At 34.1% G+C, this 21,181-nt stretch overlaps 1 long non-coding RNA gene across 1 annotated transcript; it reads right to left on the bottom strand.

Annotated features, from left to right (window-relative positions):
• Positions 1 to 1,058: 1,058 nt before the first annotated feature.
• Positions 1,059 to 18,115, bottom strand: LOC140608345 (uncharacterized). The gene is made up of 4 exons (XR_012010358.1): positions 17,980 to 18,115; positions 15,746 to 15,871; positions 7,337 to 7,429; positions 1,059 to 3,061 (listed from the first exon to the last, which is right to left on the bottom strand). It is a non-coding gene; the product is annotated as an uncharacterized lncRNA (long non-coding RNA).
• Between the last annotated feature and the right edge of the window lie 3,066 nt (positions 18,116 to 21,181).

Raw genomic sequence — 21,181 nt, forward strand, 5'->3', positions numbered from 1 at the left:
AATGGAAGCATATTCAGTGATAAAATAAATGAGCTATTAAGCTATGAAAAGACCTTAGATGCATAGTGCTAAGTGAATGCATCCTGTCAGAGAAGGCTACTTATTGTTTGATTCCAACTATATGACATTCTGGAAAAGACAAAACTAAAAACAATTAAAAGACCAGAAGTTCTGGAGGAGGAGGAGAGGGTGAAATAGAATACAGTATTTGGGGTTTTTGTTTGTTTTGTTTTTGTTTGTTTACAGCAGTAACACCGTTTTGTATGGTCCTGTCACAGGAATATGATATTATGCATATGTCAAAACCCGTATAACTTAATAGCACAAAAGTCAACCTTAATGTATACAAATTAAAAAAAAATATTTAGGAGGTTGGGGAAATTCAAGGAAGGGACCCAGACTTTTTTTTTTTTTTTAAGATTTATTTATTTATGATAGACATAGAGAGAGAGAGAGCCAGAGACACAGGCAGAGGGAGAAGCAGGCTCCATGCACAGGGAGCCCGACATGGGACTTGATCCCGGGTCTCCCGGATCGCGCCCTGGGCCAAAGGCAGGCGCCAAACCACTGCGCCACCCAGGGATCCCCGGGACCCAGACTTTTAAGAGAATCTGGTTGTATTACAAATACATGAAACAAAATCACTGAATGTGAGTGGGGGTGTGGACAAAGGTGATGAGCTAAGTAACTTTGAAAAGAGAGTAATACTGGAGGCAAATAAGATGCTTTCACTGTACTCTAGTTGATAAAGCTGTTTTTCATCTGATTATGTTATCCATGGATATTGGAATTAAACAGGTTTCTTAGTATTATAACATAAATTCATGGTAAATCAAGGAAAGGATGACAAAATGATCCATGTGGTAATGTTTTAGAGTTGGAGACATAGTATGAATTCATATTTAGCTCAATATGCATACAGGTGATTACATATGGCAGTATTGACAGATATATATATATACAGGTTAGTATACAATTTTTTTTTCTCTATCAGCTAAAAGGGCCTAGAAGCAATTTCAGTCTAGTAGCAACAAACATAACTAGCCCCCAGATCTTGATTTATTTTTTTTAAGGATTTATTTATTTATTTGAGAGAGAGAGAGCATGAGCAGACAAAGGGGCAGAAAGAGAGGGAGAGAGAGAATCTCCCCACTGAGCACGGAGTACCAACACAGGGCTCGGTCTCACAGCTCCAAGACCATGACCCGAACCAAAATCAAGGATCAGATGCTTAACCAACTGAGCCACCCAGGCACCCCCAGATCTTGATTTCTAACATCATTTTCCTTTCTCTTCCTTTTTAAAAAGAAAATCTCCCCCCCCCCAGTTTTTTTAAAGATTATATTTATTCATAAGAGACACACACAGAGAGAGGCAGAGACATAGGCAGAGGGAGAAGCAGACTCCCTGAAGGGAACTCAATGCAGGACTCAACCCCAGGACTCCAGGATCACAATATGACCCAAAAACAGACGCTCAACCACTGACCACCCTGGTGCCCTCTAACACTATTTTCAATAAAATGAGTCTCTAGGGCTCTTTGAAGAAACTGACTCTAGAACTGGGGCAGAAAATATTCAAGATGAGTCTGGATCTTCTTGTAATAACAGGAAGAAAGTTAGTCCTAAAACAGTAATAAAGCCCACTTCTCCATTGATGGGTACATGGCATAGGGACATTGGAGCCAACCAGAAGAGCTCCCAATGGCCAAAGGTGGCAGAATTTGAGCAACAAAATGAAGTAGCACTAGACTGCAACCCAATGTAATAAATAAGTATTCATGAGTTCATACTGATATAAATTATTGAACAAATAAATAAATAAATAAATAAATGGTAGAGAAGAGACAGATCCCCCTTACAGAAAAAATCCTAATAAAGTATGGAAGTACTCTCTTCTGAAGGAGTAAATCTCCACTCATTAAGGGTAAACTGTCTTTTCTAAAAATTTCAATTTGGAAATGGAGAAAAAGAAGGAATCTTCTTGTGCGGAGGAACTTGACAAACACTACCTCAGCCAGGTGGTCAAATTAACATTTGATTAATTTTACTGATACTGTGTACCCTTGCTAGAATGTGTGGTAATTACCTCTATGATTTTTTTCATTCCTGAAATCCATAAACCCAGTCTAATAATGAGAGAGAGATGAGACAGTCCTACTTGAGGGACATTTTACAAAATACTTGACCAGTACTCAAAATTCTCATGGTCATTAAAAACAAGAGAAGTCTGACAAACTGACTTTTGAAACCAAAAGAAATCTAAGAATACATGAAAACTGAATGTAGTGCTATGTCGTGGAAGGGTCCTGGAACATAAATAGATATTAGATAAAAACTCAAGAAATCTGAATTACTGTGGATTACTGTGGATTACTATTACTGTGGACTTTAATTAGTAATAATGAATCAACACTGGTTTATTAGTGTGGCAAGTTTACCATACCAATGTGCCTTGTTAATATGGAAAACTGGGCATTGGCTAACTGGGGATTTTCTATACTATCTTCTCAATTTTTCTGTAAATCTAAAACCATTCTAGAAGGTCGATCCTAAAAAAATAAAGACACTCACAAATGAACATAATGGGTTTTGTTCTTCAAAACAATTTAGACTAATTAGGAAAACATTCTATATAGTATGAATGACTTTTTGATCATTGAAGGCAAACAGAGATATCTCGTGACATATCTGTATGACACAGCCAAACAAATATTTTTAACTATCAAAAGGAAAATATTTGTCATACTGCAACTGTGAAGGACAATGTGAAAACTAAGCTTGTTTTTACAAATTTTACACAGCTGTCTCTAAGGCAAAGTGTTCCGGGCAAGACTCATAACTTTTCAAACTGTTTATAAGTTGAACAAACAAAGCTGCCCAAGTCCATTCACAATTGATTCCTGAGTATCTTCAGTCCTGAAGACCAGCTCTTTCACAAACGCAGTTCATCTTCCACAGCCCGCAAAAGGTGACGTCAGCTGCTTAGGTGGATGTCTAAGTGGGAGGATTCCACAGTGTCTGGCAAAATTCATCCTGGACACTCAAACATTAAATGAACACTGTTTATGGACAATATGGAGAAATGAGAATTCAGTTCAGTGAAGATGATATATACGAAAATAAATTATTTTCTCTGCTTTTGTTCAATCTCCACTCACTTTTATGAAGCTTAGCTCTAATAGTCGCTCAAGAATCAATGGACCTAACTCTAAAAAGATGATTGGATTTTTGTATAGCTCCTTCTATTTTCAAATTTGAAATAGGGCTTAAGCCTGATGATATTATGATTAGAATTTACCTGCCCCCCTACCTCTACCTTATTTCAATAGATCGGAATCTAAATGAGAAATTGTATGTGATTGCATTCTTTCTAGCCAATATCTATTGAACTGTAGAACACCACATATAGGACAGTGGTTATGAATCTGAAGGAGGGCTAAGAGGTTCTGTGTTTATTTAGGAAAAGAACAAACCAATTCTCCATCATTAACTTTTAAATTCCCTCTAGAAATATGGAATTATATTATTCATTAGAAAGGGAAAAAATTCTACTGCCAAAACTTGGTAAGTCACAAAGTAATGATCTAGTTTGTGCTTTCTCCATGTTTTTTGCCTCTCTCCATACTTCCAGTGTCTAAATTTGTGTAGGAAAGCTGTTGTTGTTGTTGTTGTAGGTAGCTTAAAAAGCACACGTGTAAAATGTAAACATACTTAATTCCATATATTTAAACATCTACCTATCTGTATAGTATATATGTATATGTTGTCATATATAATAAAACAACATATAATGTATATATAACGTATTAATATTGTACATTATAAATAACATTACATAATACTATATATAATATATTAAAATATTTATATACCTGAATAAGTAAGACTCCCATATTTACTATGCTCTCAATAAATTTATATCTTGTTCAAATTGCATCACCTTTTATTTCTTGAAATTAATATTTGTACTAGGATTATAATGTATATTTAGAATGTTCAATGACACATAGAACATTAAGCCTATGAAAACAAAAGTGACCAAGACTCACAAAGATTCATGCAAAAATGGGAAAAAAATGTAAAATAATTTTTTAAAATTTCAAATTAACAGAGGCATACATTTCATTATGAGGTTTAAGGAAACTGTTCAGAAATAATTCTGCCCATGTGCAATTATTGGCTTCACTACTGTGTGGCCTTGGTCAGACTACATAACTACTACTATCTCTAGTCCTCAGTAAAACAGAGGCAATAATATGTATATTCTCTACAATGCTTGAGGATTAAATGTGATAAAGCATGCAGTATGCTCAATCAGACCCTTATGAGGAATCTCATCAAAGGGTGATAAAAGTCAAGGTTATGAATAAATTCTTTTTTATTCTAACCAATTATACTAACAGTTGAAGAATATGTTTGTTTTTACAAAAGCCTAGTGTTATGAAGGCCTAATAGAAGCAATATGTAGGTTAGGATACTAATAAAATTATGGGATCCCTGGGTGGCGCAGCGGTTTAGCGCCTGCCTTTGGCCCAGGGCACGATCCTGGAGACCCGGGATCGAATCCCACATCAGGCTCCCGGTGCATGGAGCCTGCTTCTCCCTCTGCCTGTGTCTCTGCCTCTCTCTTCTCTCTCTCTCTCTCTGTGACTATCATAAAAAAAATAAAATTAAAAACTTAATTAAAAAAATTTAAAAAAAAGGATACTAATAAAATTACACTTAGCAAAAAAAAATTATTTTCTAACTTCTCTCATTTTCTGTTAAGAATGATATTTTCCCCCATAGGTTGAATGGTTATGAATGAATATATACATATTTAATATGTTCATATACATATATAGTGGCTTTCTTGTTTGGTTTCTTATTCCTTCTCTGTTGCCTCAACCATTGGCTTTATAATGCTTCCTATTTCCTGCATTATTCTAATAGAAAGCTATTTCAACTTCTATAAATTTTTAAATAACATCAAATACTGAAAGCTCTGTACTGATTATATTAACAATGTAGTAGGTCATAAAATATCAAAGGAAATAGTGCTCACGAACAAGTTAGCAACAAAACCTTTCTCCATATACATTTCATATCCTTAGATGCCTTGGGATTGGGAAAGAGAGCAGAATGAATCTGAAAGTGGAATTGAAAGTGATTGCTTATCTGCTTCTTATGAATTATAAATTATTTCCTTTTAAAATCAGGCATAAAGATGACTTGACTCCATTAATGTGGTAAACTGCAAATAATCAACAAATTTTCAAAGAACTTTGCAAGCCAAAAGTATTTTTGCTTTGATTTGTAATTGTCATTTATTTTACCCTAGGAACTCAAAAGACTAACTCTGTTTTTCTTTTATTTAGCTTTTACATTTTGACATATTTCAAACTTAATGATAAGGTGCAAGAGTAGTACAAAGAATTCTCATATATGCTTCACCAGGAGGCCTCGTGGACATTTTACCAACTGTCAATTGTGTATTTTATAGCAAAAGGATCCAATTCTCAATTATTGCCCTTAGCTTTCGTTTCTCTTCAGTATCCCTCATTTGGTGTGGTTCTGACCTTCCTTGATCTTCATAAATTTAACACTCTTGAACACTAGAGGCCAATTACTTCGTAGAATTTCTCTCAATTTAGATTAGTCTGATGTTTCCTCAAGTATAATTTCTGATTATGCTTTTTCTGGTAGATATATTACAGAAGTGATGCCATATTCTTACTCCTGTGAGGTAGTACATAATATCAAATTGCCCATCAAAGTTTTTTTTATCTCTGATCACTTGAATAATGGTTCTAATCTTATCCAATATGAATGAACTCTTTTCACCTTTGTAATTTTTAAGTATTTTGAACGATCTAATTTGAGGCAACACAAAAATCTAATCCTTATCAAAACCATATTCCCTAGTTTTAGAGTCCCTTGATGATTTTTATTTAAATCAGTTATTAATATGATGGTTGCCACATGGTGATTTTCTCATTATATTATCCTTTCTAAATTCGTTAGTTAACATTCTTTTTTATGGAAGGCATTTCTCTCCCTCTCTTTTCTTTCTTCTTTCTTTTTAAGGAAGGCATTTCTCATCACATTTATTATTTTTTTCCATATTTGACCCTTTACCTAATTGTAATTCCCATTTCAAAGAATGAGAAACCTAGCCTTACTGCTCCAGCTTTGTGAATACTGCTGGCCTTCAGCCCTCAGTCTTCTTGGAAGCTTTCTTCCCTGCAGATTGCTGCCTTGTACACCACCATGCCTCCTTCTTGGGGGCAGCCTGTATCTTATGACTTCTTGGTGTAGGAATATAAAAGTCCTTCTCCCTGCCACATCTGAAGAACCAAATGGCTTCAGTGTCTCTCTTGAGGTAAACTGTGATCTTTGTTGTGGCTGCATCAGAGACAAGTTTTCCCTCATGAACTCTGTCTCCACAGGTGTTGATACCAAGGGTATTCCCTCACACACTTCCTGCAGGATAATCTCTCACTCAGAGTATGCTTCCCAGGATTTCCGATCTGCCGCAGAATATGTTTACATTTCAATAATCAATCATTATATCTTATAATATTAAGGAAATATGGAAATAGAATAACATATAAGCAAAGCTACAAAATCTAAAATACATTATCTGCATTTTGTATAATTACTCCATACATTTACAGACTATAGGTGAAATCAGTCCAATATATATTCTTCAATCCAATCTTCTCCTAATGAAATTGACAATTATTGGGCAGCCTGGGTGGCTCAGCGGTTTAGCGCCTGCCTTCGGCCCAGGACGTGATCCTGGAGACCCGGGATTGAGTCCCACAATGGGCATCCTGCATGGAACCTGCTTCTTCTTCTGCTTGTGTCTCTGTCCTCCCCCTCGCCCCCGCCCCGTGTCTCTCATGAATAAATAAATAAATAAATAAATAAATAAATAAATAATCTTAAAAAAAAGAAATTGACAATTATTTCATTCAAGAGTTTGGTAAAAAAAGAAAAAGTTGTCTATAGAACACATATTACAATGCACATAGTAATACAAATACTTCCTGAAAAACCAAAAGGGAAGACAGTGGGCATTTTTGAGATTATCTTTCAGTTTATAACTTAATGTTTAACAGTGAGTGTACTGGAGTCAGACTGTCTATGTCTTACACTATCCTAGGCATAAGTATATGACCTTAGGAAGTTACTGAACTATTCTTAGCTTCAATTTCCTTCAGCAGATAACAGTGATTGTCTCTTTAGATTATTCAAATAATTAAATAAAAATAATGCATGCAAAGTGCAGGCAAGAGTTTATGGTAAGTGGCCAGTACAAGTCTAGTATTATTACTTGAAGCAAACCTCACCTCAGGGACATGCATCATGCAGCACAGGTTCTCATGTTACTAGCAGCTCCAGAGGCAGCTGTGAGGTTCTGCCAATATCACTGAACTTGGAGTCTGGAAAATATATTGAGGATTTTGGTTTTTACATTTGCTATGTGATCTTGAGTACCCTTGCTCTAGTTCACTAATCTCAAATGTGTGGGAGATTTTACACATGCAGAATACTGTTATAAGGTTTAATGGATTGGTGCTTGAGAGAGCCTCTAATAACTGACAAGTGGAAAGAAAGAAAAGTGGGCACATATAGCATGATCTTGATATTTCCCTCACAAGGATATTGGTGAATTGTTCAAGTAGCAGTGGTTATGTGCATGTCTTGGTACTCATCTATGTCTTTCACAGAAACTAATCACTTCTGCATTGTCTTCTGACCTTTCCATTACTCACACTAACTCTTGTCATGCTTTACACTGCTTCTATCTATTTTGGTACAACAGTCACAAAAAAGTTTTAATCTCTTTGTCAGGAATCACTCTCAACAGAGTGATTAAAGGCACAATTTCCTAAAAACATTCCAAGGCCTCAGGCTATTTCTATGAGCTGGTTCATAAATCTGTGAAAACATGAAGATGCCATCTTCTTCAAGATGAACATCCTGCTGATGACTTGTACCAAATTCTCTGCTGTAGAATGTCTATAAATAAAATTTAATGCCTTCTGTGGCTGAAGTGGGAATTTTATAATCCTCAGTGGCTTTCGGCTGACAAAAAGAAATTTTCTGCTTATATAGGCAGAGAAATGTGTCTTGAAATATTAATCACTATGCTTTGTTTTTTGTGGGTTTTTCTCTGCATTCATAGTCATTCAACATCTCATAATCACTTAGCATCATCAACACTATCTGCAGAAAAATCAGTGTTATTAGCATAGGCATGAAAAAAATTCCCCACAAACAAACAAATGCCTTTATAGTTCACAGATACACTTTTTTTCTTAAAGATTTTATTTATTTATTTTAGAGAAAAAGAGCAAGAAAGAGCACAAGCAGGGGGAGCAGCAGAGGGAGAGGAAGAGAGATAAGCAGGCTCCCTGCTCAGCAGAGCAGGAAGCCCTACGTGGGGGCTCAATCCCAGGACTCTGGAATCATGGCCCAAGCCAAAGGCAGAAGAAGCCCAACTGACTTGATGCCCCCACTGATATGCTTTTTAGAATTGAAGGATTCTAAAGGGAAATGCTGGAGTAAAGCTGGGGATAGAGTTTGATAATTGATTAAAGAGAGAATTTGGGGAGAAAAACATTTCTATCTGTTCAGTGGGGAGAAGAAGTAAAGGTCACCCAGAAAGGAAGAGAAATTCTGTCCTAGAATGTATCTAGAGGTCATCAAAGTAAAGGGCTGTCCCTGGTGAGTCCTGAAGAGGGTAGTGGAGTATTAATAATGGCTGAGCACCTTATCTTCCCATCTAGAATGAGGAAGTCAAGAGAAGCATACTAGAGTCTGCAGACCATCTTTTCCCAACCTGTGTTGATGAACTCAGAACCCCATTAGTTGCTTTCTTATCATCCACTGAGAGCCTCTCATGTTGTACCTAAATTGTCTAGCAAAAAGGGAAGTTGTCTTTTCTCGAACTTTCTCTTGAGCCCTTTTTAACTACTTCACATAGACTATTCATGTCTTTTCCATGATTATTCTTACTCTGGTACAGGACAGAAGATCCAAAAAAAGATAGAGTTCTTGTCACCTTAGTTCTTGTCCAAGTGGGGATTAAGGGAAGATCAGTACTAGCCCTTGATTTGGACAGTGAGGAAATCCATTCAGGCTTCAAATATGTAGAATTCTCTCTCTCATTGCTTAGCTTTGACTTCAAAAGTTATGACTATAGAAGTTAAGGTAAAAAAAAAAAAAGTACCTGTGCATTGTTGTAAGAGTTTTTTCTATGCAAAAGTACTTCCTAGGTGAGATGGTGAGGTAAAGAAAATATATTTCTAGATAAATGCCCATAATTGTGGCCTACTTAAGAAAATCGCTTATTAACACACAATACACTTGACCTTAGATCTCCTAATTCCTTATTTTGAAATTGTTTAATTTTTCAGGGGAAGGGAGAGGAGCATGACAAGCTGCAAGATCCTATCCAATTTTAAATTTTCCTTCAATGATTCAGTATGCTGGCTTTTATAGAAACTTACTTGATTTTAAATTATATTTTCATCATATAAACTTAAACCAAATACCATATATCTGCCTTATTTTAAGGAATCTTGGAATACATAAAATTTGAGTAGCAGTCTGAAAATATATAAAACAATGGAAGCCATTTGTCTTTCTAACCTGATACAAAAGCATTACTTATAGAAACAACACATTGCAATATTGGTGATTATAGCTGCTTTAAATGAACAGCGTGAAGTGTATCCTGTGCAATAATTCTTGATTTAGGCAAAGATTAGAGTGGAATATTTAGTCTGCCCATATGTCCTGAACTGTTCATTTCCTGTTACTTTGCTGGAGGCAGAAGCCAAAAACTTTCAGTTTTCCTGTCTTTATTATACATATGCCGGTTATTGCTATTTAAGCTGACCTGGTTCCTGATGACCACAAGGTGACTTACTATAGCTGTTTTCCCAAAGGACATTAACAGCAACACGTGTTTTAAAGTACATTCAATGTTGTTTTGAGACTTTCAAATAACTTGGGAGCAATCAAATGTAGACTACACACATGTAGCCATAGTTAATGTAAACTTCTTTAGAGAAAAAGGACGTAATTGGTTTCAATGTATAAATTGCTCAGATTTAATTTCTTTATTAAAGTTATATTTCTACAGTGCATTTGGATTTGATACAACTCCTCTCACTCTATATACATTTGAGGGCATGTTACTTAAATGTTTATTTATATCAGCTATGCAACCCATCAAACCATTTTTCAGAGAACTTTCAACAGACTATACACATAGTGTATTGATAACTTCCTTATTTGTATTTGCTAAAAAGAACACCTACGTTCAAATGTATAATGATTAGAACCCAATTTTATATTCAGAGAAGAATTAATTTAGCCTGCATCCACTGTTCAATTATATTTTAGTATATAATGTTTTATTTGATAAAACAAAACAGAATAGTTGGAGATTTTTTAAGCATGATAAGTTCTTTCAGAATTTACTGAAGAATTTTATTGCACTTAAAATTTTAACTGCAACTTCTTTTGTATAGATGAGTACTTTTTTGCAGCTATAATGTTACCATTAATTATCAACTGTGTATCAGTATCTGCTCAGCATTATATTGATCCAAGTTCCTTTTCAGAACACATTTATCCCCTCAAGCCATTTAAAGGGAATTTATTTGAGGGTATAAGAAAGTCTAGGTTGGGTATTCATGAATGACTACCAAGCCACAAAGAAAGCTACTGTCTTCTACATTTGAGAACTGGACAGGGACTTGGGAACCTATTCCTTCAGCTACCAGCTGCAGAATCACAAGGGCATTGCCACAATCCAGAACACCATATAACTGGAAGTCATGGTGATCATCAGCTCCAGACCATGCCACACCTCTGCATCCCTGTCACTAGCTGCAGTTTAAGTCTTGTCATACAGAAAGCCAGTGACTTTATGCAGCATAAATGTCTTCCAATATTGCCACAGTAAAATCAGGTATACCCAGAAGAGCAAATAGCCAAAATTTCCCCAGCAGTGGAAAGATGACCTCTGCTTTACTTCCATCAGATTTTGAGCAAGTGCATAAGGTAGCCAAATATGCATCATATCCAGAATTCAAAGGGTGACTGAGAGGTGCTGTTTTATCTTTGCTTGCAGGGGATCCCTGGGTGGCTCAGTGGTTTAGCTCCTGCCTTTGGTCCAAGGTGTGATCCTGGGGTCCCGGGATTGAGTTCCGTGTCGGGCTCCTGGCATGGAGCCTGCTTATCCCTCTGCCTGTGTCTCTGCCTCGTTTCCTCTCTCTCTATGTCTATCATAAATTAGTTTTTTTTAAAAATCTTAACTTTGCTTGCAAAACAATACACATTAGAAGGAAGTATAGAGAACTCCTACATTGACCACAGATATTTAAGTATATTATCTTATATCCACACGAAAACACCGTGAGTCAAATTACTCCACTTTGTTCATAAGGAAAGTGAAACTAAGAAGTTTAAACGATTTGCATACAACTAAACCTCTATCATTTCCATGACACTGTCTAATTTTACCTCCACCTGACTTCCCCTTTTAAAATGACGGTTATTTTTCCTTTGCTCACCTTAAACAGATAACTTTTGATAGACTGTAGACTTATTAACTGAGGTTCTCCCTTATTTGAACTTACTAAACAGCAATGTAGTGATCAGAATCAAATTTCCCATCTTTTCAAATATTTTTATCTCTTTAGCCTCTTTAAAAAACTGCAGAGTATATCTATTAAAATGTGTTAGGTGAGTGAATAAACTTGTGTCAGTTTTTTATATCGTAAATATAGATAAGTTAAATATTCCATGATTATATCTATGAAACAATAATCATTGGTTTTACTTTATTTTGGAATCCTATTTTTCTTATTCAGTTAGCACATAAAATAAACAACATCTTTATAGTGGTAAAAATAAGAGAAGATCTGTGAGCTTCAAAAGACTGAGGATCCACAAAAGGACAGAAAGGACCATTATAGTAGTTTAAGATATTATAATTTTATCAAATACTTTCTGGAAAGGATAGTGTTTTCTACTTGTCCCTTTATGTAAACATTGACAACAGAAGATATATTTTGCTTGCTCACGTAACGTCATTCCTTACTCCTGCTGTATGTCTTTAGTAAGGTCAGAGGTTGTTTCTTGTTTGTTTGTTTGTTTGTTTTTGTCAGAGGGTTTTCTTAAGGAAAAGTTCAATGAGTCTGACTATAGGGATCAACACTTTGTCCTTCAAAATCTCTCCACAAAGTGCTCAGGAGTAAAGACATCCAAAATTAAGTATGATTATGGGTCCTGTTAGCATTTAAATCTCTTAATGCCTCTTTTCTTTGTACTAGTTTACTACTTTTATCTAGATAAGTCCAATCACTTCTTTAAAATTAATGTTACCAATTTGCTATGAGTTTTTTTTATTGACTTTTCAAAGCAGATAGAATAAGCAGGGCCATGTATTTATTTTAACTTTTTGTGGATTAAGTAGATTACATGGATCCGGGAAAAAAAAATAAAACAAACAGAAAAAGTGAAAGTAATTATGACAGAATGAAATATATAAACCTAAAAATATATAGCAATAGTTCCATTAGGTAATATATGGTAACAGTTTTACCAGCTACTTGTTTTACATTAACTACTTTCCCTAATTGGAAATAATAACAGACTATAATATACGGACACATCTCAAGATGGCACTTTTGCTTGTTTTGTATAGTTTGCTATGAAAGTGTTTTCTTAAATTCTTGCAGATCTTTTAAACCACATTTTTTTTACTATGTCTTCTTTTCATCTCTATAAAAATTGGTATTTGTTTATTCTCCCATAGGTAAAATTCAAGTGTTAAGAAGTAAATATAACATTGATGAAGAAACTCCTAAACAGCAAGATTAAAATAATAATTTTAATAATAGCCATGTGCTGCTTATGGTACCAATGTTGAATAGGATCTCAATGGTAGCTCTTTGATATCTTTTGATTACCCATATTTTACTTCATCCCCTATAAGCAGCAATATATCCTTTGGTAATTCTCTCCTCCATTTAGGTAGGATGATAAATCCCTCTATTATGGATGCCAAAGGGCCAGTGTTCTTGCACTAGAGACAGAGCCGGATGTTGATCCGTAACTAGTTCAGCCATCAGAATACTCTCTTTTGGGCTTTGAATTTTGAGCAACTGGCCCACTAAGTAATATTTAGATTTCTTGCTTTCTTGCTTTCTTTTTCCTTCCTTTCACCTCTCCTCCCTTCCCTCCCACCTTCCTTCCTCCTTCTTTCCCTCTCTTTCTTTCCCTTTCTTTATTTTTGCTAATCTCTTGCATTCTTTCCTTCGTGATGGAGGCTTATCAAGATTTTCCTACTAGGAAACCATGCTGAATACTCCAAAATGCTCTTTGCTTAGTCCTGTTTCTTGCTGATTTCTACACTTGCTCTTGAGGTCTTTGACTGAATTTTTTAGAACTCTGATCATCTTTTTTGTTTTTATTTTTGCTTTTCCCAAGAAGTTAGTCAAAGTCGGCTTAAACTTACAACCAATGAACTCTAAATGAATCAGAAATGAGTGTGAGAGAATGGAATATTAGCCACAGATCCTCAGGGAATATACAATATTTGAAATTACCTCTTCAATAAATGGTGAAAGGAAACATGTTTTATTCATTTTCTAGAATGGAAAGTGACAGCATAAAGTGCAGTGATAAAATAATTAATATACTATTTACTGGAACCTTAAGCTCTGCCACCATAGAAAGTTATAAAGAATATTAGGGATCAGAAGACCACAAGATAAGGTAGCTACTGATCATAGGCAGTGGTGAATAACTTAAAACAGATCCAGAGAAGTCCCTAAGGGCAAAGACAAAGGGGTAATTTCTGTGAATGTGTTAAAAATGTCTCAAGACTTGTAGTAGAGCTGGGATTGATGAAAATCTGGTTGGTTATTATCATATGGGTTTATATATTATAGCACTTAGTTAAATTTTTAGCCTACTAAATTATAGCTTTGATTTAAAAAGTAAAATAATAATAATTTGAATAATTCAAAGAGGACATCTTTGAAAACTCAAAAGGATAGAAATAACACAATTTTTAAATCCTTCTAGAGGCACTCACCAATAAATTTCTCTGGAATGGAGTGAGAGAGGTAGAGAATAATGTGAGAAAATAATGTGACAGAGATAATGAGGGCAATATCTTAACAGCCTTATGAGTAATTGCAAATAATTTGATTTTTACTTTGAATAAGATTATTCTGAGCAGAGAAATGACATTACTGATTTATTCTGTAGTACTATCCCTATTGTTTCACACATTGGAAGGATAGGCTGGAAATAAGAATACAATTTAGGGGATTGTTAAATAATTCATAGAAAGAGATATAGTGGTTTGAATCATGATGATGGCAATGGAAGTCATGAAAATGGTTATATCAGAATATATTTTATTTTGTTTTATTTTTTCAGAATATATTTTAGAGGGGGAACTGTAGTGGATGAACTTCTGCTAGTGCATATAAGTGGAATTATGTGGTTTCATGTTGGGCTTGCTAATTTTGTAATGCTCATAGACAATCACACGATCATGCCAAGTAGGCAGTTGGATATGACAGCCAGAAATTCAGTTAAAAGATTCAAGATGGAAATATAAATATAGAAGTCATTAATATATAGATAATTTGATACAAATGATGAAATACTATGGGACTAAGTCTCCACATCTATAAACACACAGTTTTTCAGTTACGTAAGAGACATGCTTCATCTGCATGATGTAGAAAACCCTCCATGGTAGTCAGATACCAGTTTTTTTTTTTTTTTTTTTTTTTTTACTTCAAATAACAGGAAGTCTCCAGTTAGGGCATGCCAAACCAGATTTGGCAGCTTGAGAAAATCTCAACAACCTAGACTCCTTGCCTCACAAAAGTTATTCCTTATCATGTAACATTGGCCCTCATGGTTGTAAGATATTCACTTCTGTTCCAAACTTTTATTGAATTCCAGTCAAGAGAAGAATTGTAGAACCAAATTCAAAAAAAGCACTTAAAAAAATACCCACCAGACTTTGATAAACCCCATTAACTAAAAATATATTATTTGGCCACCTGTATTTATTTTTTTTCTTTTTTATATGTATAGCTTTTATTGGAGTTTGATTTGCCAACATATAGTATAACACCCAGTGCTCATCCCATCAAGTGCCCTCCTCAGTGGCTGTCACCCAGTAACTCTATCCCCCTGCCCACCACCCCTTCTACTACCCCTTGATCGTTTCCCAGAGTTAGGAGTCACCTGTATTTATAAGAGAAACTAGAAAATGTAGTAATTTAGCAGGAGTTCATATATTGAAGAAAGGGAAATGTGACTAGATATTGAATGAACAACTACCACAAGCCACAGTTGTGATTTTAGTAGTGAGTGAGAAGTCATGATTCCCTGGTAATAAGAATCGAATTCATCTGGAATAGAGTTTCCATTGTGCACTAAATGCATTAAGTGCACATTCATACATAATGTACATATCCCTCACTGATACTGGGAGATATTCTAGATGGCATTCTTTTTAAAAAACATATTCATTCCTCAAGCATATGGAAGCATCAGATATGTTAAGAGCCATTAAATTAGATGCTTTCAAAAGTTTAAGATAGTGCAGATTAAAAAAACAAAAGAATACGTTGTATGATATAGAGCAAATAAATCACTTTTTAGACATTTCAGTGTAATGAATGCCCCAAAGAACCAATTTCTACCTGTTGTTAAACAGCTCTTGTGTTCCATCCCTGATGTTCTTGCTGGAAGCACATTTTCACATTGTCATTATGTGCTCTGTGATTATATGATGTACATCCCATACAGCTGCAGGAAGATTTCTCAACCTGGTATTAGAAAAGGCAACACCCTGGTTCTTAGAAAAGAGAAAAACAAATCAAAGCATCTATTCTTCTTCCAAATTACATAATCTTTTTGAACTTGCTTCCTTACAACACTCACACGCAAATGCACAAATGCACACGCAAGCTTGAACCATCTTTAGATTCCTAAGAGAGGGATTATCATAATCATAAAGGAAAATGCACCTTGTAGAAACTTGCAGTGATGGACCAAAAGAAAGAATATTGTATTTTTCTAGTAGATTTTCTTCTCACCAACAACTCATCCAACAACCTGCTTCTCAAAGAAGATATGAAGTTTAACTAGTTAAGAAAAAGGAAAAGAATGGAAAACTCCTTTCCAACATATAGGGTTATGATATTCTGAGTTTTAAAATGGTAACGAAGGAGCTTCCCATATTCAACAGAATATTTGTTGAATACCTATTTTGTGCTAGACACTATAGATATAGTAGCCCTGTTGTAATATTGAAATAATACAATTTCTAAAATATCATACTTTTCAGAATGGATACTGACAGGTCTTTGAAATCCCAAAGAAATTTTTTCATGACACAATATATTTTTCTATTATTTTTAATATACTTAATTTTGGGGGGAAGCCCTTCAGTATTTTTTGTATTCCTAGTGAAATTTATAGTAGAAATTACAGTTAATAAAAATAACGATACTTTATTAGATTTTACTCTATAGCAGTATTTATATTATTCATTTCAACCTCCTACCAACACTAAAGACAGACGTTGTGTCCATTTACAAATTTGGAAACTCTTAGAAAAATGAAAAAAGTGGTTTTTGATCATAGAGCAGGTGACACATCTTGGATTTTAAAAACAAACACACACGACATTCTTATTAAAGTTCTGGCTCTTGAATACCTCACTTCTGTTCTCACACCTAATTTTTACCGTATTTATTTATTGTCTTGTTATATTTCGTTTCTCCACCAACTGGCTTAATTTCTGCTATCACAGATCCTTAGTTCATTATGTTGACATACTGTGTGCTAAAATGGTTCCAAGTGCAATGAAAAACAATGCTCAGGATAAAAGTTACCAAAGCTCAGGGGTTACCTTCTCAGGAGAGGAAGCAGACATGTATAAAGACATTTCTGATAGGATTCCTTAAGTCGCTTCTTGACTTGTTTCTTCCTCTCTTCTGTCCTAAACACTCATCCTCATTTTCCTAAGCAGGTTCAAATTCTGTTTTCTAGGTCCGTGCAGACACTTTGAAGTCTAAATGATTGGTCAAATCATTTTTTTCACTACTAAAACATATTTTATAACTATCAGATAACTCAAGTCCCGTGTTTATATATATGAAACATCACCATAATAATAGAGTTAAATATACCTTTTAGTGCTATGTCAATTATTTGTACATTTGCTAAAAATTAGTCTTGCAGACATATTTCACTTATTTTTTTCCCTATGACCCTAGATGAAGACACTGTTCACCAAAATCTCTCTTGAAGCATCACTTCTTTTTATCCTCTTCTTATTTTCTTTCTAATCATTAAAATATTTTCTTCAAATTTTAACTAGATTTTGATAAAACAGTTTAACTGTACAAAAAATTATTTTCTTATTTTATCTTCTTTCTCTTTATCTACTTTTCCCAGCTTTTTAAGTGCTAGTATAAAATAATTTTTCTTCAAAGTTCAATATAATAAAAGACCTCTAAGTGCTTTTTAGTATTTTCTTTTTTGCACATCCTTGGAAATTGCTTACAATCAAAATGTTTTGCAGTTGACTTGTTAATATATTTTTTCTTCCTCTTTCTAACATTTTCTTTCAGTGCCACAAAAGTTATATTTTATTTTATTTTATTTTTTAAAAGTTATATTTTAAAAGACACCCCATTACTTCTAAATACATGTCAAAACCCTTCTGCAGCTTTTTATAAAGGCAAAATTAAAAGAAATAGGGATCTTAAAATCTATCCCTGGCCTAATGATTTTATTTTGCAGATGAAAACATGAGAGATAAAATAATTTATTCCTGTTTACATAGTTTTTTTCATGGCAGAACTGGGACTGAAAATAACTTCTGAATTTTCTTATATAACATTTATGACTCCACCTCCCTACTTACCTGTTGTATCATCTCCCCAACATGCAAAATGAAGGAAAAGAAAAGCTGAAGAGTTCTCCCATAGAGTTGTTAGATTTCCATCTCACTGACAGTATTTTAGAATGTAGTACTGCTGGCTCTGCACTTAAGTTCTCTTGGGAGAAGCTCCAGTCAACCAAACATGGAATGAAAAATAAGAAAAGAGAATAAATAACCTCTCTGCCACTTTTGATAACATTTTAAAACAATGCTGAGCTTAAATAAATGTTATGGTGCAACTTTTGAGACTTAGGACTTCACTTAGAGAGCTTAGAGGAAATATATATATATATATAAAATATATTTATATTTATAAAATATATATATATTTCATTATATGACTATATAACTATATAACTATATATATGTACATATCTTAGGCTTTGTTAAAATCCATAACCATATCCTCATCACCTTTGAATAATTTTTCTTTTTATACTAATGTGTCTAAATTTACTATAACTTACTCTCAATTTTACTCTTAAAAACTGAGAAAACTTAAAATATTTTCTCAGAATATAAGAAAAACATGATGTTAGATGTATTTGCTTGAATAAGTCACTGGACTGCTTTCAATCTGAATTACATTATCTATTAAAAATTTGTAAAATTGTTTGAGGATTAAACAATGTAAGGTGTGTGATGTAATTTTAATTCGTGAAGATATGTAGAAAATAGCAGCCTTGATTATTGCACCACCACATTCCCCAAAATGCTATGCCCACATATATAAGTATAAAATTGTGCATGTTTTTCTCTTTTCTACTGTATGATAGTGACATCTGAAAAGCTCCACGGTCACAGTTCAGGAAAGCTTCTTATAACATCTCTCTCTGTACTTTCTGGAAGAAAATACAGAAATCCTATCACTTTAGTCCAACAGTACATTATCCAGTCTGATATTTAGGGATTTATTTCATTATTTATTTATAAATGTATTTCCTTGAACTGGGAGATACCTAGTGAATTCTTTCTCATACTTTCCGGTGTTTTAACAGAAAGCCTTGTGAGAACAAATTCCCTAAAGCTGGCATTGTTGATGATCCAACAACATGTTTATTCCCTTCTTCCTTACAAATATACAACTTGAGCTTAGTAGCCCTGTACCAGTTTGTAGTTTAAAATTAGTATTTATTTTTAATCTTCATTTTACTTAATTGTATTTCCACATTTTGGAAATTTAATTTTCATTTCACCTATTAAAATAAAAATAATACCAGAACTAGAGGAAAAAGCACAAAAATGCCCTCTTATGTTTTCCCCTCTGATTCAAAATAATAGTTCACTTTCTACTTCAGTACATTATCCAGTATTTCTTTAGTTCTTGCCAAGAACATGTACGTGATGAAAAACTTTAGAAGTTAGTGCAAGTTACTGTAACGATATAAAAGATTGGTATAGAGTCAATAAAAAAAGAGGTTATCATAGTCTTCATCAATATGCTATTTAACTTCAGGGTGTTTAGGAAAAAACTCTCCAAATCTCCCCTTAAAAATACTTAATATTGGGATGCCTGGGTGGCTCAGTGATTGAGCATCTGCCTTCAGCTCAGGGTGTGATCCCAGAGTTCTGGGATCAAGTCCCACATCGAGGTCCCTGGGAGTAGCCTGCTTCTCCCTCTGCCTGTGTCTCTGTCTCTTTCTCTGTGTGTCTCTCATGAATAAATAAATAAAATCTTTAAAAATTTAATATTAAGTATCAGTCAAATTATCATTAGTCATGCTAATAACTATACTTCATTCACATTCTGTGTTTTTTTTTACTAAACTCTTTTTCATTTATATAAATATATTATTTATTTAGTTACTTAGAGAGAGGCAGAGATAGTAAGAGAGAGCATAGGAGGGGAGAGAGGGAGAAGCAGGCTCTCCCCTAAGCAGGGAGTCTGACACAGGACTTGGTGCCTGGACCCTGAGATCACGATGTGAGCCAGGCAGACACATAGGTGCCCTTCTTTACTAAGTTTTTTGTGCATATTCTTATTTAATCTTGATAAGTACCCTAGTAGTTAGGTGCTGGTTAGATTATCCTTCTTTTACAGATGAGAAACTAAGGATGAGGAAGTGGAAAAGTTGACCCAATCCATATAGCTATAAGTGATAGAACTGAGAGGACCCAAGATTTAACTCAGAACTTTCTGATTCTAGACTTATGCTGTTAATCACTATTTTTATTTTCCTAAGTATCAATAGAAATATATATATATATTTCTATTTGTATATATACATATTGATTTAATACTCAGAGAATTCTAAAATACATATGGTCTTTTAAAATAAGTTTTTTTTTCTTGTATATGTTAAATAGAAAAAGCTCCCTTGATATGAATATTGTAGTTATATTATAACTATATTATATTAAAGTATACTTTATATTAAAGTTATATTAAAGTATACTTCACACTAATTAATTTAATAAAAAGTATTTTGTGAATGGAAAATCTCAGCATAAAGTAATGAGTCCTTTGACTCATTTATTTGTTTCAAAACTTCCATTCTTGACTTTTTTTGCCTATGTTCCAAAATACTTTACTCAACATCACTAGTTCATCTCTAACTGTGGGAATTTGGCCATTGAAATGAGCTCATAGATCAACTAGTTCATCCTTCTAGAGAGAATTGGTGAGTGCTTTGAGTAGTGGGAGAGCTGAAACCATCACAGCTTCCTGCACTTAGGACAGTGTTGGATATGGGATGCCATCACTGCCAGCTTAACCCCATTCCCAGGGATGATGTGCAACCTAACTGATTTGTGCTGGAGCACTCAATGAGAGCTCATTTTTGTTTTCTCAGACAATTTCCCATTCTACATTTTGACTTCAGAGAATCAGTTTTGAAATATTATATTCTGTAGAATAATATAAAAGTTGGGGACAAAAAAGCATGAAGTGATGTTGATAATAATAATGATCGGTAAAATTTAAGAACCTTTTTTTTGTGTTAAGCTTTAAACTTTTCAAAGACCTTTTCCTAATATTTTAATGTAAGCTCATGCCAACCCACTGAAGTACATAAGACATGTATTTTCATACTTTTTTTTTTAACAAGTGGGAAAACTAAAAGGTTAACTCACTTTCCCCAGATAACATATCCAGTGCATTGCTTAAGCCTTAAAACATATGTGTTTACTTCCTCTTCACCTCATAAATCACCTCTACTTCATATTCAATTGCTCAAGACATAGA

Source organism: Canis lupus, chromosome 17, assembly GCF_048164855.1.
Source record: "Canis lupus baileyi chromosome 17, mCanLup2.hap1, whole genome shotgun sequence".
NCBI lineage: Eukaryota > Metazoa > Chordata > Mammalia > Carnivora > Canidae > Canis > Canis lupus.